The 16,850-nt window shown below is 39.7% G+C and overlaps 1 protein-coding gene across 4 annotated transcripts in view; it reads right to left on the minus strand.

Annotated features, from left to right (window-relative positions):
* The window catches only part of mef2cb (myocyte enhancer factor 2cb), a 68,696-nt gene extending 68,358 nt beyond the window's left edge, over positions 1 to 338 (minus strand). For 3 of the 4 annotated variants that reach the window (XM_080467022.1, XM_080467021.1, XM_080467020.1), the window contains exon 1: positions 60 to 338. The gene's annotated coding sequence lies outside the window, so the exon portion shown is untranslated. The remainder of the gene's footprint in view (positions 1 to 59) is intronic. The other variant, XM_080467024.1, reaches the window with a different exon arrangement.
* Between the last annotated feature and the right edge of the window lie 16,512 nt (positions 339 to 16,850).

The following is a 16,850-nucleotide window of genomic DNA, read 5'->3' on the forward strand; positions in this document are numbered from 1 at the left end:
AGATTCAGACCAGAAGGGGGGAAAAAGGAAGGAAAAAGGTGTAAACTGTGAAAACTCACCCGTGCCTTTTTTTTTTTTCTCTGCTTCCCCAGGAAGTTACACCCTGCAGCACCAGCTGAGGCCCGGCTCAATCAAATATTCAACAACAAAAAAAAAATAAATGTTTCAAAAGAGACAAAAACAAAAATGATTTGACAAAAAAAAAAAGAAGAAAATAAATAAAGACCAACAAACTGCTTAAAATAAATGTCCTGCATGTAATTAAGCCAGACCAGCTGGCTTTGAATAGAAACACCCCGATTTGGGTTGTGTCTTTGCCCCCGATCTTCTTCTGAACTGAAAACAGGACGGGTGCCTTCCAACCACCCCCACCACCGCTAACCCCCCCTCCACCCCCCGTCCCAGCTGAATCCACCTGTCCCTATCACTCCTGGGTAAATTTAGCCTTGTGAGGGATCAGTGTCACCCCCACATCACTGATCCACACACACACACACACACGCACGCACACACACACACACACACACACACACACACACACACACACACACACACACACACACACACACACACACACACACACACACACACACACACACACACACACACACACACACACACACACACACACACACACACCAGACCTTTGTCAGCACCGGCATATGTGCCCCCTTAAGAATGCTGCCATCTTCACAGGGGCAAAATAAGACTGCGACTCCCCGCCTCCTCTATTTGTTTTTTTGCGCCTTTACACATCTGCAACTCCAAACTGTACGGACAACACTCCTCAGATTAGCCGTGCTCACTTGAAACGGCCCAAAATAAGTACTAACAGTATTCACACAAACTTCGGTGAATTTATTTCTCTTTTTAACCAAAGGCGATACTGTAGAGTTCTGAATGGGACATTTAACTCATTTGAAATGATTTCATGTGCCTAATTTGATGATCTTGGATATTGCAGCTATAAAACCATATTAAAAAAAGAAAGAAAGAAAACATTAATGTGAAATACTTTTAGCCTTTCCCTAACCACAGCTGATTTAATCTATGTGAATCGTGAATGAATTAGCCACTGGAAGAAAACAGGCAACATTGATAGCAAATGTGAAAATACCAGGTGCAGTGGTATACACCTATAATTTGGTAATTATAAGCTCGTTTTAACCAAGTATATCTATGAAAAAAATCTGCCAGGATAACATTATTTTTTTGTTTAATTCATTGCAGGCTGATAAAAATCATGCATCTCTATCCAAAAGTAAAAAGTTTCCCTTAACTGCTGGCGTCTGCACCATGAGCCATTTTCCCTCTAAATGATAGATTAAGTGTATACATCAAAGAGTGTAAGAACCGTCAGGCTCCAATCGTAATATCTTCAGTGACTGAGCATTAGCATTAGAGTTTTGTGGGGGTGGCAAAGGGTAATCGTAATTTTATTAAATGTTTTCCAGTCATGCCCTTACACCTAATGCCAAAATCTAATGTCGATAATGACTCAAGGGCGATACACCCAAATTAATGTTTTATTTATCCCTTCTTAAATCAACCTTTTTCCTAATGTGGAAGATTGATGATGTGAAGGAAAGATGAGTGCAATATAGATTGGTATTTTCCCAGAATACCTCCAAAAGAGTGGATCCAGTGCGAGAGGAGATAAAGCAGAGGTGTTCCCTGGATGATAGGTATTCACACTGCTGACAGCAAAATATATTTTGCATTGATCTAGTTGTATTGTTTACATGTTTCTGGGCACAGAAAATAAACTAATCTGTTTATTTTGGGTAATTTCTGTCACCATGACTACCTGTGCCCCTATACATTGAAAGATCGGTGTCTGCCCTGCCTGGTAATTGTGATATGACCTCACGGACAGGAATCCAGTAATCTTTTTAAGTGGGAATTGGGGTGCAGAGTGGTTGAATGGATGCCGGTATGGGTTAATTTAATTATGACATACCTACATGAGGGAGGGATTCAAATATGACGGTATGCCAGTATTATATTGGGTTATGCGTTTCACCCAAAGACACCATTTTGTTAGAAAGGGGCCTGGCGAGAGGGCATTTCAGCTCAATCTCCCAGCTAATGGAAGTGGGGAGAGGCTATGTGGAGGACCAAAGGCTGGCTGTGTTTTTATGAGTGCGGCAGGGTCAAAGAGAGGAAAAACAGAACAGCGTGGCAGTTTGTGGCACACTGACAACCACAGGAACCAATAAGGCGGCCGTACAGTCTCTATATTTTGAGAGTACATCCTGTCCTAATCAAACCAGCACTCGCCAGTCCACATACAGTCTGGTTCGCAGGGACAGAAATACGGAGCCACCTTCCATCTTACTTCCAAAGTGTTTTCCCACACGGCTCTTAAAAGTATTTTGAAAAAGAAAAATCGTGGAACTTTTCTTTTTGACGTTTTGCATTTCACTCTTTTTTTTAAAGTGACATTCATCACACAGTAAAAACAACAGTGGCATAATTAAGTCATAATATCCGTGAGAGGACGCGTCAGACTTGGAACAACTGTGCATTCAGTCAACATTCTGCAAAAAGGAACTTCTGTAAGTTTACTTTTGATGAACCTGAGTGAAAAAGCTGGCGAAAGCCAGAAATCCTCACAATGAATTGTCCAGTTGCATTTTCTACCACAAGTCAGGTCTGTGTCACCTCAATGTTATTGTAACTGGTTGCTGAGAGGAAGCTCAAAACAACCACAGTGTTGTTGTTTATTTTTTTTTTTGCTGTTGTAAAATACTCTTTAGAATATAAATTAAAATGCATACACCCTGAACAGGCTCTCTTTTTGTTGTATTCTGTCAGCTCTGGAATTCCCTGCCTGAGGAGCTCAGACAGGCAAACTCACCATCCTGTTTTTAGTTAAAACTCATTTTTATCATTTGGCTTTTAGAAACTGAAGTTCTTTTGTTGTTGTTTTTCTGATCTCTATTTTTTTTCTTTTTTTAATGATCTGTATTTTATCATTGTCAATTTCATTGTGGTTTTAATGTAAAAAGCACTTTTTTAACTCATTATAGAAAAGTGCCATACAAAGAAAGTCATTATTATGTGGACTAGATATGTGCTAAATGTACCTCTTATGTTGTGCATTTTCATTCCTTCAGCAGCCTCAAAGTGTTTTAAGGCTCCTACAGACTGTGTAATATCCACAGTCTTATAAGTTGATTAGCTGCTTCACTGGCTTGGATTTCATATACAGTGGAACGACAGCAAGCTTGATTGCAAGATGTTGCTTTCCACTGAACCAGACGTACTTCAACACGCAAGAAGACAAGGACAACGATATCCTGGATGCCATCTAAAATATACCAGCAGCTCCTTCAGGAACTACATAAATGTTAACAGAAAAGGGAGTAAGTGTATTACTGCCTGCATAATATAATATAATCTGCAAACTCTTGTTTTGGTGCGGTTGCTGGAGTTGCCCTGATCGTCACGTCATTTCCTGCTTCATTGCTGTGGCAGTCACTCTGTACAAACTGCCAAATACAACTATTGGGTATTGTGGATCATCTTGGGACATTATGCTCGCCTGATGTTTTAATTAAGGATCAGATCGTCATCGATAAACTATTCTGAGGTTTTTGCACACGCTGCGAATGTGTCAGGGCAAAAATTTTATTTTCTTACAACTGAGTCATGATTTCCACTTATTTCACAAATTATTTGACATTAATGATATGTTCTTTTGCAGCCTATATACTGTATTTATTGGTACTCTCATCCCTTTACAAATGATTTTCACTAATCAGTGTTTATGTGTGCGCCTTCTTTTAAAGTGCGTCTCACCGGGGCTGAGCTTCTGTGTTGTGGCTCAGAGCACTGTGGGCTATGCCAGTGGTGAAACACATCGTGTTCTGTAAGCTGAAAGGTGACAAACACCCAACAGGAAACGTGGCATGGCGTCTTTACTCAAAACGGCTTTCACTCCCGTTTATTTTTCACTTTTTTTTTCTTCTTCTTCTTTTGCTTTATCATTAAATCATCAACAGAAAATGAGAATAATTATTGTAATGAACCCACTGACAGGTTGATGTTACTCTGGGTGGATTTATGAGCGCTTGTATAACAAGTTCACATTAGTCGGGGGCAACCCTGCAGTCTGGCTCCGAGCTGATGACTGTGAGAAGAATCCTGCAAGAACACAAGCATGGCATACGTGTCGATGCTACTTGCATTTTCTATCACAGTCATGCAGATTTCCACACTTTTCGGTGAGTGCGCGCGTGTGGCTATGAGTATGGTACTATACTGGTGGAAAGTCAACCCGATGGGTTAGAGCTTCTAGCAATGTGCTCGAAGCTCTTCGACGGGTGGCTCGTCCACCTTGAAAACCCTCGGTTTAAAAGGGTTGACGTTACAGTGGATATTAAATCAGTGGTAGTCATAGAGTTATGGTTAAGTCTCCAGAAAATGAATGCAAGTCAATGCTTTTGGAAAGTGTCCATATTTTTATAAATAATTTGATGTTTTTCGATAAAGACGTGTTTTACGGGTAAGGGTTACGCGAGTTAACGGTCACAGCTGAATTTAGATTAACTCCCAGTCAATGCAATGTCCCAGAATGTCATTGAAATACAACATGTGCGTCTGTGCGTGAGAGCGTGCGTGTAATCCAGAGGGATAATTTCTCCTTGCGCCAACAGTGCAGAGCATGGCGTGAGCTGACTTCAGTGTGTCTGCCCACCCTTTTGCTCCACACAAGGTCGCTCTGTGTGTGTTCGGCTTCGGAGAATGAGGGAAGGCCGCGGCACACAATCACCACTAAGCACATACCTTTCTGCCCCACAGCCCCTCCAGCCCAGACACAAACCTATGGCTGTATGTTTATCAAGCGTCTCGGGGTGAAGCTGCTGATTTAGGATCACTCGCTCAGGTGCCTTCAACCGTAGTTTTCATCGCAAATCACTCTCAATAAAAATAATTTGAGGTGCCGGCTTAAAATCAGCACTCCAAATCTGATATTCTTGATAAATACCTGTTGAGGCCCTAACCCAACTAGGACCGTGGCAGATTAACAAGGGTTGACCAAACTTGTTCTCTGGAGCTTTGTCCTGATGAGCTCTGTTGGTTTTATAAGAGGGCCCCCTATGACAGGATCTGATAAAGCACAGCAGGATCAGACTTTGTAAGAGAACTAGAAAGTACAAGAGAGAAAGATTGGGAGAGACAAGGACGCAGAAAGATTGAGAGAGTGTGAGAGTGAGAGAGCGAGTACACACCTCAATCCAAAAACAATATTTTGACTGAAACCTTACCCTTTCCATCTGGCTCTTTTGAAGGGTGGATTATGACTAGTGCCACGGCTAACTCTTTAGCCCACACTGTTCCTTCTGTATGTCCAGCCTGACATTTTTCCAAAAGGGTAGTTGTACAGGAAATAAATGTGAGTCCTGTTACTACTGTAAGGAATTCAAAGTATATATCACGCACACCATGAATGATCTTTAGGACTGAAATATGGACAAGTATCTTTCTTTCGAATGCAAAATGTGTCTCAAAATCTGATGAGGAGACTTCTCCCAATGGCCACAATGTAATCATAAAGGAAATCAAACAGCATTCACATTTAGTTAACAACATATTTTTCCTCCCCGTGTCCTTGTCTGCGCATCCCCTCTTGTGCTGGAGAAAAACAGAAAAGCATTTTCAGGTGGCCATGGTAACAAAGCGAAGCAATTTCCCCTTGTACTTACTGCTCCATGTTTGCCTTAACTTCCACATAAATCTCGCTCGCATTTCTCTCACCCTGCTTTCAGGGGCTTGAGCTCAAATTAGCACAGGCAGTGTTTTTCTTGTCATTACAATCAATGTGATATATGGATTTATCTATTGTATCGACAAGGATTTTGTGGGAGGATGATTCCGTGCAGCCACCTTGAATCACATTGTGCTGATTTATTGTCAAAAATGTTGGGGAATGAAATTTAACACAAGGAAAAGACCTGCAAAATTTCACTTATATGAAGTATTAAATTGTTTCATAGACTTAAAAGATAAAACTATCTCCTTTTCTTTGATCACACATTATGATTCAAATGATCCAAAGGCAACATTCTTAAAGCGACGACACGCCAACTGAGAATTCTGCCCCACATCTGTAATTTAGGGGAAACGTCAAAGACAGAAGTAAACAACTCATGAGGGTCAAAAATTGAATGACTTCTTGATTTTCTGCTCCATATAAGCTTTTGCAAGTAGATTTGACCAACTCACAGTGTCACATAAGCACATAATTACTATTCATACATTAAGTTTTAATCACTTACAGTGATTTTACAGTGGCCTTTTCATCAGTTAAATCTCAATACTTCAGCTCTCCGCTGCTCCTCGTAATGCTCTCTGAGCGTTTTCACCCCGAAGCAAATCCCTGTGGCGGATGTTTTGACTTGGAAACCAATAGAGACACGATGAACTTGTGATGCCATTTGAACTCTTCTTAACTACATACTGGATCACATTCAATAATACCATATTAACTTAGTATAGGTTTCAGACTTGCTTTGAAAACATGTCAAGCAAGGACTTGCCCGTTAGTGTATTCTTCAAAGTTAATCTATATTTAGCTTGGCTCCATGAGGAGTGGCTCATGAGCTTGTTGAATCAGGGAAGTTCATACGCCGTTATAAAGCCAGATATGTTCGTTTGGTCAATACACTCACTACAGCATCTTCGCTAAATAAGTCATTGAATTGTATTCGGTGTAAGATGAAGAACTTTCAACTCTGTCATATACGAACAATTCTGATTTCCAATAACGGTTGGGCATCCCTGTCTTAAATAAAACCTAGATGCAATGATTTACAATTGTCAAACTTATTGAAACAGAGACGTCTTACATGGATCTTTTAAATAAAAGAGTACTCTGCTCTGCTTTGTAAACTAACAACTTGCAAACAAAACAGTCACTTAGCCTAAAATGATAGCGAGTCGTGGAAGATGGAAGATGGAAAGTGGAAGGTTGCCGTGAGGTGGGAAAGGTTATAGTTCCTTCCGTATTACCGTAATTTCCGGACTATAAGCCGCTACTTTTTTTCACATGCTTTTCGGCACGCTTTGCTTAAACAATGACCCGGCTAATTCATGGATTTTTATGGGTTAATGAGCTGCATGCCTCTGATATATGGGTGATGCGTTCAGACGCATTACGTAACTCCGACATTTATTTTTAAATTTGATGGGTGCTGGCTTATATTCAGGTGCACTCAATAGTCCAGAAATTATGGTACCGGTACATGAGATCTGAAATAATCTTGACAATTATTGATTCCAGACAGTTTTGGTTTTTTTCTAGTTTTCCTTTGGAGGCTACTGTGTCCTGACTTCAATTCATTATGCTATGTTAGGGGTCCACACTAACAAGTTATAAGTAGCAATGGACACAAAAAAGATTAAATGTCAGAAATAAAGAAAAATATGATGAAACATATAATAAGTAATGTTAAAATTAATTGTGTTAACGATCTGATGCAAATTGTATCAATGTCAATTGTATCGGTCATTTGATATTTTTGGCCCACAATAATCTTGAAGTGAAAATCTGTTATTACACTTCCACTGTGTACATTTGCAGTTTCCACAGTAAAAAAAAAAAAAATGTACCGCTTAAAAAAAGAGTGCTTCTATGCTCTCAGCATTTTGTGACTTTAAAAAGACCGTCTTGACATATTTTTACCGTTGGGGAGGGGGAAAGGTAATTTAACAAATCAGTATGTTTAATGTGCGTAGAATGAGAGGAAGCTGAACTACTCCTGATGTCTGTGTGGATCATATCATCGCTCGTCATGGTCATTGACTCCCTCAACGGGAAATCATTTGTTGCCTTCTCATCTCCTTATTACACACATTTCAAGAAATTCACACTCTTTCAAGTCTCCCAACCTGTTATTTCCTGTTTTTGCGGTGATATATCACTTTGATAGCCCGTTTTCAATTTGTCTTAAGTATGTGTTCAGTCAGTGAGCCACCAACACCAGATTCATTTATCACTATCAACAGCCAGTGTCTTCCCACTTGTTTGGATATATCTACTTTCATTAACAAATCACACATCTCAAACAAGGCTGATGTATGAATAGGAATGTTTCAGCTCACTGAAGGTCCCCTGGAGCTGAAACCAACCTGGGAAAAAATGTTAAAAATAGTCTCTACCTCAGTCTGAGAATAGATTTTTTTTTTTTTTTTTTTTTAAAAACGACTTCAGAGAAAAACACTTGTTGATGTGAGTTAGTATGACTTTTGGGTCAAAGTTTATTATTGCGATGAGCTATTGAGAGTTTTTCTTTTTTATGTAATTTGTCGACGAGCGAGGCATGTAGACTTGTAATGATTACACATAAGAAACATTTTATTGGTAAGACTAGTAACCAAGTAACCGACATCTGTGTATGAATCTCAAGAAATCTGAAAAGAGATTTGGTAATATTTCTGACTCTGGTAAATACTTCAATTACTCCATGCACTGTAAAATGCGTGGACATTTTGTCAACACTTGTAGTGAGTGCAGAAATCTGCTGAGGTAGATCCATACTGTGTCTACACCCTTTGAGGTTATGTCAAATGTATGACATGACAGAGTACAGTTCTACAGCCACAGTCTGCCGCTCGCAGACCAAAGCCTGAGGGAGTACCGTGTCCTGGTGCCCAGGGAAAACAAAGTCTCAGGCCAGAGGTTTAGGGTGTTGCCTGACTCCTCTGTCAACTGCATTTAACATGACAGAACACAACTCTGAGTCAGACCACATAGATAGAAAACGTCTGACTCTGTCAGGGGAAAAAGTGATATGTCAGTTGTTTCCTTGTGTTGCATGGCTGCCACGCACGCAGCGGATTGGAAGTCATAAACCGTTTGCATAGAATAAAGACATAATAATATTTTGGATTTCTTTATAAATAAAATACTATGTTTTTTTTCAAAAAAAAAGGGCAAGAGTAAAAAGTTATGCTTTCTTCTCACATATGTGTCATTGATAAAAAACGTTTAGTCTTTCCAGTTGTGGTGAGTAATCTCAACAAATTCTAAGTACAGCTGCTGACTTCTGAAACCAATATAACCTGAAGACTGTTACCACCACAAACACAAGAATGCAAGGACGCTTGTCTAGTAAATAAACATTTTGTTCGTGCAAGTTTTACTCTTCAGCTTCTGCCGTCCGTAACTTCACATTATGTGCACTGTTCTTGGGAAGTAGCAGTCACTCGTTATAAGCAACTAAAGGAAATGTTGTTATTGTGAAACATATCATTTAGTTTTTGTGTTCTCTGTGATTTGATAAAGCCAGAAAACATTCGAATGAATATATATATCCTATTCATGTTTGATAAAAAGCCAAAGCTAATGTTTCCTTTTAAATGATTTCAATGCAAAGAGAAGTGAAGAAAGGAATAATAAAAGGTGAGGAGAGCAGGACCACCAGTCCAGACTGGTGGTGGTGGAGGAGGAGGAGGAGGGTGTTAAATGGCTGAAGGAGAGAGTAACCAACTCTTGGCTGGCCGGGCGATTGATGTGGTGTTGGAGAGGAGGAGGGTTTGTGAATCAGAGGTTTTCAGAAGGCGGATTAAAAAAGCGGTGTTGAATTTTGAAGCTCATGAACACACAGGACGACAGATCGCTGGACGTGGAGCAATGACAATGAAAATAGCAGTCGGGTGAGTTTGACAGCACGGAAAAGTGGGAGAATAGAGCAGAAGAAAGATGTATATCCTCTTAAAGATATTCAAAATCTGTCGAGATCCTTTGTTTGTGTCACGAAATTCAATGAGATTTCCAATGATTAAGTATCGCATTGCAATTTATCTTTCTCAGAACAATTTGTTTTAATAATAATGTGGAAAAAAAGTTTTTGTGAGTTATCATTATACACCATCTTACATTGAATATATATATATATATATATATATATTTATTTATTTTGTTTGTTTTTTAATTAATAGTTTTGATTAATATTTCTGAGAAAAGTGTGATTTTTCTTGAATTAACGTGCTCATTAAAAGGAGCATTCTTTCCCCTCCACATTAGACGCTGTCATTGTAGCAACGCCGGCACCGTGTTTGATGTAAATCCTCTTTGCTTTGTGGTGACTACGGCTAAAAAGCTCTGCGGGGCTTGTGGACCTGCCTGCCAGCCATGTTGCCTGCAAGTTCACACATCTTGACGAGCATGTGCAAAACCCCAGCACACACAGACGATTATACGACACACTTACACGCTTATATGGAGCGCATGGACCCATATACAATAAGGGCCTGCACATATACGCGTGCATGCCGACGGTCTCGGCATAGGTACGGGTGGGGGTGGGTTGAGCAAAAGAGAGAGAGCGAGAGAGAGAGAGAAAGAGAGAGAGAGAGAGAGTTGTCATCCACCTGTCAGGAGCAGTAACAATTTCAAGTGTTTCTCTCTGTAGCCTCTGCCACACGCCCTCTATGTTGAACACTGAAGAATAATCATTTAAATGTCTCCCAATCAGCCCTTTTGCCATCTTCAATTACACCTTTCCAACCTTACATTTGTATAATTTTCTAATCTAGCCGAGGCGCAGGGCTGTCAAATGTGCCAGGGAACGCAGCAAAGCACCAGCAAAGACTGACAGATGGATCCACCAAGATGGAGAGGCATGTCTCTCCATCTTCCATATGCCCTGGCACTGCTGGTGGATTATGGTCACATCCGGCTGGATATTTGCTGTCATTATGGCAAGCATTCGGCATTGTCTTATCGTTAGTTAACACCCGGGTTTTTTATCTGACGATAAAAGCAAAGCAGAAATTCCAGCATCTTCTAAGGAACAATGCTCACGTAGGAAAAACAGTTAAATGGCCACTTGCACACGAACACCGCTCCGCATTTGACAGCAGGTTGAACAGTTTTACAGGCATACTAGTTATTCCCGTCTAATTTATAATTTGCGCTCGCAGTCACTCTGACTCGTCCCGGTATTGATTTTTCCGTCAGTTCACAAGTCCAAAACTTAGCGGCTTTGTGTCGAGCCACAAAGGGGTAAAAGCATTTTCAAAGGGCAGCTTTTGGTTCAGCTTAGTTTCTGGTAGTTTCGTTCTGAATAGATGGATGTGGAGTGCGAGTATAACCCTGAGTTGTCACCCATTACAGTGTTTTAGGTTAAAGTGCCCAACTGCCCACCACTCTAAAAGAAAAAAAAGAAAAATAAGACCTAAAAGGACAGTGAATGGTGCCGGGCACCCACGACTTTCTTCTATTTCTTCTCCCAGAACTGAAACGATACGAATCATGGAACTGAAAAATATGCGAGTACTGCATATGAGGACATCACATTTTCTGTCCTTGTTGAAAACAAAAGTACCTACACTGTGGTGGAGGGGTTCGCACTTTTGTCTCCTTTGTCTCAAGTCCGGGCTTGATGCTTTCTGTTTCATCTCCTTCATTTCTTTTCCAATTTTCTCCAGTTTGCTTACAGTCAAAAACACATTTCCAAGACTAATTGCTCACGATGACATTGGGAGGAAGTGTGAATGTGGCTGTGTGTGTGATTGTCTATGATGGTCTGGCGACCTGTCGGGGTTGGACCCTGCCTTCTCCCACAGTCAGCTGGGATCGGCTCCAGGACAAGCGCTCCGTGGCGCTGAGCGAGTTAAAGCAGTGGAGGCGATGGCCGGATGGATAGTTATAGATGTATATTCACAGCAAATGAAGAGCACATATATATATATATATATATATATATATATATGTATATATATATATATATATATATTTTTTTTTTTTTTTCTGCCATGTGCTCAATAGAAAGCTACAGTTACACATAATCAGTGCAATTGTCTGAGAATGACAATGTAAATATCATCTTAACTGCTTTTACGAGGACAGAAATTAGTTCATTAGCAATCACTGCTACAGCAATAATAATAATAAACAAAGCACACTCAGGTGTGGACAAACACACACACACACACACACACACACACACACACACGCACGCACACACCACTCTAATACATCTTTTTTATGAATAAATGTGACGCTTCCCTTCTACTGGCAAAGCAAACAGGTTTGACTTGTAGTTTCAGACTCATTATAAAACATCTGAGTTCTATTAAAATGCACCATGTGTCCACGGTTTTAACTCACATGCATGAATCAATCTATCAATCAGCTCAGGAGGAGCCAGAGCCAAGGCCTGCACGAGAAATTGGAAAAATAAAAAATAAATAAATAAAAAAAAGATAATCCATGTGAATAATGAAAAAATAAAAGCCCTTCATCTGCCACAATAACATTGACCGCACTGGGAGAGACACACCCGACAATACAGCAACATCAAATTGATCATTTTTATTAACCAAAAACATAATATTATGTGAGAAAGATATCTGCAAGGGTTTATATTCTAAACAAACTTAAGTAATGAAAATAAAACGACAGTGTCAACAAACAAGAAAGAGACTATCGAAAATGAGGCTCATACACCAAAAAGGAGCCGACACATTCTCTTACTATTTATTTTGGAATATCAGCTGTCTTTTGCATGGACGTATCACAGAGTAGGTCAGGTTCATTTCTCCTGTCCTGTGTCTCCGTATGACGCCCTGAGCTACTGGGCGTACACCCTGCAATTTCAATAAATAACATCAATAAACAACAATCCTCCTTTATTGTCCCTATGATTTTATTTGTTGATTTTTTTTTTGGACGAGTTAACGTTGTGATACGGTGAAGATATCAGCAGGTTCTCATGACTATATTATTTATATCCAACCGTCAAATCACTGCTGCATCATGAGCCGAGGAGCAGCTGTACAGTCCTGTTTATAATGCGTGCAGTTACAATTCCTTAAGAAAAATAAATAAATAAATAAAACAGTCAATATAACGGTTAGGTTTTTGGTTTTTTCTAATGTGATATGATTCTAAGAATACTGACTAATGTATCAGGATAAGTTAAGCATAAACATGCAAACACAGGTGGAATATTGTAGCCATTCATTCCTATGTGTGGAAACAAACCACACACAGATATAAAGTATACCAAACTTAACATCCTCACATGCCTTTGGGCATGAAATGAGTGAACGTCTTGTGTGTTATGTGCAACTGGGCTTTGAATTCAACTCAGTTTTCTCTGTGGAATAATATATATATATATATATATACATATATATAAAAATCACATTTATTGGGCATTTCATAATATTTTATTCAGTTCATAGGAGACGATGAGTTTGGTCGACAGGCACCTTTCGGCTGATCTGCAGTCAGAAGTGTTGATAAGAGAATGCAGCAAATGGTATTTTAAAGTAAATGTCTTCTTGCAGTAAACATGTTTATTTTATTGATTTTCTTTTACTTTTATTTTTTTTGTGGCGATCTCTGTTTGAATCCCGGTTTCGGCTATTCAGCCAAGAAAACTGGCCAAGTCTCCAGCACGAGTTGCGGTGAGTTGCCGAGGCGGAGCCATGTAACAGGAAGCGGGTTGATTAGTCTGGTCACTACTTAACCTGCTGGTTGAGTTAAAAGCATTATCCGCTGACATCCTCAGACCCTCGTTTCTCTCTCGTTCTCTGAACTCCTATTTCCTCATGCGTTTGATTACATTTCAAGAAGCGGGGCTGGCTGCAGTTTTACAACACAGATGTGAAAATTTATTAAGGAAAAAACAGAGAACAGCTCTTTTTTTCTTGCCATCTGTTAAAGAGTGTTTTGAATATTCCACGTCGTATGGCGTGTCCTCATTGTTCCTCATTTGATTATGCTGAGTTTACGTCGGGATTGTCTGGCTTTTCAAGACAAGGTAAACAAAACAGCTAAATGTGTTATGTACATGGCTATAGATGAAACTCATCCCAAAAAACAAACAAAAAAAAAGTAGAATGCAATTAATATTAATGTGTCAGCAATCTTTTACAGAAGTCCACTGAGTTTTCTGTTTGAGCTATTGGTGAATCTTTGGAGATTTTATTCTATATAAATGGCATATAGGTGGCGCAAAATTACGTTTTTTTATTTTATTTTCAGAAAATTTGACATCAACAAATAGACAACAAATGACTTGACTTTCAGCTTTATCATACCTCCAAATATGAAAAATCTCAAATTCTTCCTGCCTTGTTACTTATATCGACTAAAACCCGACATGTGCTTTTCAAATTCCACCCTCAGAGCATGGCTTCGACGATAACGCTCCTCCACCTGCAATAATGCAGCCACATTTCACTGCTGCATCGCCGATCGAGTGCTACATCCTTTTTTCATTTTGACTATAACGCTGCTCCCCTAGTGGAGTACTCAGCTGCAGTAGTTACTTCACACAGAAGATTTATAGTCATTCATAATTGCAGTCTGCCGAAACATCTGGATTCCCTCTCATTGCATTACATGTCCTCAAACCCGGAGTACTCACTCGCTTGAGTAATAAAACAAATAAATAATGCCTCTTGTCGTAAGCGCTCCAAGTTGAACAACTTTCTGTTTGCCGCGCTGCTCAGACTTTCCCGACTGGACTTCTGACAGACGCTCACACAAACAGAAATGCAACACCTCTGCAACAGATTCCTCACCACGGCTGGAGGGAGGAGTGAGCGAAAGAGTGGCACAGTGTGTCCAGAACTACACAGGGACACACAAACAAATAGACTATATGGATGGATATCAACATAGTCCCGACACCCTGTTGCCCTACGTTTGATGAACTGGGACAGAGAATGAATGCACTGGTGAAATCAATTGTTTCATTGTTGAAGACGAGTTGAAGGCAGCTGAGCGTCCCAAAAGAGTTGGGACAGAGCCACGTTTTCTGTTATGTATCATCCTCTTTGGGTTGTGACAACGTCTGTGAAGCGAGGAGACAGATTGTGAGATTAAGAAACAAACGTTGTCCAGTTCTTTGTCTGATGTTAAGATTGTAGCTGTTCAACTGCTCCTGTTTTTCCCCCATTGTGATACTGGGATTCTTCTACCGCAGTCCTCAATGTACTTCATCACTGGCAGTGTCCTTCCAGATGTGCACCAATATCAATACCGATAAGAAGAAGAATAGTCCCCTCTCTCCTTTAGTCCACAGATTGCATCTAAGGTCTCCGGACAATGGAACAAAGTTTGATTCATCGACCACAAAGAAAGTTATTTCATTTTGCCTCAGCTTCTTCCTAAATGAGCTTTGGCACCCGCCCAAAAAAAAAATAACCGGGCGTTTGACTCGGGTTCCTACGTGGCTGCTGGCTTGAAATATACAAGTTTAACTTGTATTTATAAATTGTACGAAAGACCATTTATACAGACAATCATTCCTGTACTGCTATGAGTTTCTCTTTCTCTCTCTCTCTCGCTCTCTCTCTCTCTCTCTCTCTCACACACACACACGCTCGCACACATATAGTAAGATGCTTTATTTATGTTTCTCACTCAAAACAAGACTCTGGGCTGGTTTTGGATAAGACTCATCTGTCATCACCGTTCTCCGTTCTCTTCTCCTTCGAGTGTCAAAACTAAACTGGGCTTCCCTCTTAAGAAACCGGCACAGCAAGTCAACACAAATCACACAATATAATCTTTATGGCTGCAGACAGCTGTACTTAATCCTTAATTGAAAGTGGGAATAAAAATTTACCATGAATGATCTCCTTTGCAAGTTTCAGAGTGCACACAGAAGTGTGAAGTAATCCACTGGAGCTGTTTTATGGGTTAAGGCAGAGCGAGGCACTTTTTTTATGCTTTCCCAATAATGTAAAATGACACTAAAACAGCAAAACCAATGTTCAACACTGACATGTGATTGCTGAATATTGTTCTGTACATGAATTTTACACTGCAGGCTAGTCGTAGTGACTCATCGTACAACTCTTGTCTCCTGCCGTTGAGCACAAAATCTGAGTTGTTTTATTTTTGTTGGGTGAAATATGTATTTATTCTTAAATTTAATCTAAGCTTAGTATGTACCGTTTTCTATTCACTCCGAATAAAACAGTTTGTGCTCAACCTGCGTCTGCTGAATCCTATGCATCCATTATTAATTTGATAGACATATTAGAATAAAGAGGCATATTTGAGATACATCAGAGCAATTTCCGAATCTAAAATAATAACATTGCATTCTAGTTTATTAGGAAATGCAATTTGTAATTTAAGCCAGCAGTACTACATGTTTATGTTTTAGTGAATCTACATTTTCCCAAACATTTCTGATGAAATTATTGATCATTTCAGAATTTATACAATCTGATCATTCTATATTTCCATAGAAATATGTGAGAATGTGACAGAAATATAAGCCGTGTGTCAGTGCACTCATTGTGCAGACACGGACTCACAACCGTTGATGCGGCTTGTACAGTATGAAAGACAAAGATGCGACGAAAACCAGCACACAAACAAATTACCACACAGCACGGAGCTTGAAAAAGCTGAAAGAGCAGAAGACAGGGCGGAAATCGCCTGCCAGTAATTGTCTCAGTGAAACTTCCTTCTTGAGCTGAAAAGCGAGGGTTTGGACCTCCGCTGCAGCTGATAAGGCTTTGTGTGGAGTTAGTTATTTTTTGGGGGGGGGAGTGGTGCAACCCGACGAGGAGACTTTATTGATTCAAATTAATTAATCCACTTACAGTGGGAGAGGATTCTGTAGCTCTGGAGCGACTTAAATAGTCCACACAAATTAAACTGTAAATTTGTTGCCTTTAATGATATTCCCAAGTAATTGAATTGCAGGAATGTTTCAAAATATGTGGCATTAGCATGCAAAAACCATGTGTTTTAGCAATGGATAACCCAAATAAATTTGATATTAATTAATTTTTGATACGGTTCAAGCCTATTTAGTGTGATTGTAATTATCATGTGTGGATTTTAGTGGGAAGGGACAGATAAA

The sequence above is a fragment of the Lipophrys pholis genome (genome assembly GCF_963383615.2).
Source record: "Lipophrys pholis genome assembly, chromosome: 7".
In the NCBI taxonomy this organism is placed as follows: domain Eukaryota; kingdom Metazoa; phylum Chordata; class Actinopteri; order Blenniiformes; family Blenniidae; genus Lipophrys; species Lipophrys pholis.